The sequence below is a fragment of the Gadus chalcogrammus genome, chromosome 13 (assembly GCF_026213295.1).
Source record: "Gadus chalcogrammus isolate NIFS_2021 chromosome 13, NIFS_Gcha_1.0, whole genome shotgun sequence".
NCBI lineage: Eukaryota > Metazoa > Chordata > Actinopteri > Gadiformes > Gadidae > Gadus > Gadus chalcogrammus.
This window is the reverse complement of record NC_079424.1, coordinates 2,421,427-2,424,239: the sequence shown is the minus strand read 5'-3', so window position 1 is coordinate 2,424,239 and position 2,813 is coordinate 2,421,427.

The following is a 2,813-nucleotide window of genomic DNA, read 5'->3' as shown; positions in this document are numbered from 1 at the left end:
ATGACGTGAGTTTCACGTAATCTATGTATTGTTTTTTTATTTGTTTACCGATTCTCTCCACACGGTGGCGACATATTCATATAAATGAGTGAAATGTAAAACTTTCGGATCGCGTTCATCCATTGGAGTGGTATTGAGGTAATGTTCTTATTGAGAGAACTATAAACACGCACACACACACAAACACACACACACACACACACACACACACACACACACACACACACACACACACACACACACACACACACACACACACACACACTCATATAAACCCCCCACGTACACACACACACACACACACACACACACACACACACACACACACACACACACACACACACACACACACACACACACACACACACACACACACTAACACACTCTAACACACACACACACGCACACACACACACACTCATATAAACACACACACACACAGGCGCGCGCACACACACACACACACACACACACACACACACAGACACACACACACACACACACACACACACACACACACACACACACACACACACACACACACACACACACACACACACACACACAGCATTGCAGAGGGACGGTGATGAAACAGCATAGATATTACAGTATATCATTTTATTCAGCGTTGTCAACAGTGTCACAGTACTAGTTTTACATCAATAATGATTGATCTACAATAATAATAATAAGTCCTTGATCTACAATATAAACTCAGTGAATAATAAAATAAGAGTAAACACCTTTCCCTTGGAGTTATAAAGTGGACTGAGGGTTTGGGAGGGGGGGGGGACACAGCTGATAACTGACGCTAACAGTTGGGCTGTTGGTCGCTAGGTCCGAAGAGACGTCCGCATTGGTGGAGGCCGAGAGAAGCAGTGATTAGTAGTGCAGGAACACGCCTTGTTCAACGTTACTGTACACATTGAGGAATAGTAGTAATAATAATAATAATAATAATTATCATTTACAGACTATTTACATGTAATCATTGCTCAGCAGTCCCAAGTCTTACATGAAAGGAGAACCTTTTTACCGTCTTTATTTTACCAAAAGTATCACGAAGGTCGCTCAGCTGTCTGCTCTATTTACACTCCTGGGGAGATCGCCATATCTTTTTACAGAGACACATCTTCTGAGGTGAAATGTGAAATGAAAAAGGGATAAAGAAGACCAGAAGAGCGAACCCCAATGCTACATGGCCGGCCCAGGGGACATGGGAACTCTGTGTTTGATAGAAGTAACAGTTTAGGAAATCAAACATCGAGAGGAACAGAAATGTTAGGCATCCACGGCATGTCACAAAGAACCTCACACAAACATTTAAAAAAATATAGCAAGTAAGAGAATGTAGAACAATCAGGCTCATTGGAACACGTTTTCTCTTTTTTAAATACCAGCGATTTAAACCTACATTTGGTTTTCATCAAGTTCTTTATCCGTTTATATCTTACTTACGGCCATTGAGGGATACATCTGGAACCAAAATGGAACAAGCCAATTAGTGGTGTGTGTGTGTGTGTGTGTGTGTGAGAGTGCGTGCGTGCGTGCGTGTGTGTGTGTGTGTGTGTATGTACATGTGTGTGTGTGTGTGTGGTCGTCGGTCAGTTGTAGGATGGATTTGTTTTTCCATCCTAATTACTCTGAAGTTCTCTGAACACTCTGTAATTATTCCAGTCTCTGCAACACTAATTGGGCTGAATTAAATGATTTAGGTAACTCCATCGCTAATTAAGGGCCAGGTCTTATATAAATATATACTTTGAGACGAGAAAAGTAAATTAACATTCATGTTCTGGAAATGATTGTGCCTTTCATAAAAGACACATACTTTAACTAAAAATAGAATTGGAAAAGACTCAGTAAAAAAGTAATAATCCTTTACGCTTTCAATATGAAGATTATAACCGTTTCATTCTAATAGTCATTGCGGTGTGCAAACGCAGCAGTCCTGAGATCCGGTCATGTGGAGGTCCTCAACAATGTTTTTTTTTGCTGGACAACTAAGATGGACGACTGGTCTTGGCAGAGTGCCTTCCTATATCAGCTTAATATCCTATTTCAATATCTGCCTTAAGCTACTGATTTTTGGAACTACATACAGTATGTGTAAATAAAACATGTTAGCGACTTACATATGTGACTCAAACCCAGTTATATCTATCTGATGAAGACTATAGGCTATGATACCGTTCATGTCGATCGATGTCAACAGTTATAGTTAAAGGTGATACATAAAGGATGTAGGCTTAAACACTACTACTATAGATCTATTGTGGAGTGTAGAGGGGAGTAGGATAGCTTCACGTTACTACTACAGATCTATAATGGAGGGAAGAGAAAGTAGGCCGAGCTTAAGAAAACACTACTACTACTACAGCTCTATAGTGGAGAATGATGTAAGTAGGCTTAGCTTCAGTAAATGCTTCTACTACAGCTGTATGGTGGCCTGTGATAGAGTTGGCTGAGCCTCAGTAAACACTATACCAGCACTACTACAGCTGTGGTCCAGTGCGATGGAAGGGGAGTAGGCAGAGTTCAAACACTAGTACTGCTCCTACGGCAGACAATCGTCGGTGAAGAGACATTCTATTGGTGAGAGGGGGGGCGGGAGAATCTTCAGCCTGCTGAGATTCCCCATCGCACGACGTGCATGTTCACGGTCGGACTCCTTCCTCAGCAACTACCTCAAGTCCCAGCACCCAAAAAAAGACATAAACACCACGCATGTTTATAAAAAAATAAATAATAATGTGATAACAGTTGGAGAGCCACGCTTAAGTCAGTTAGGAGGATGATGTACAGAGCATTTC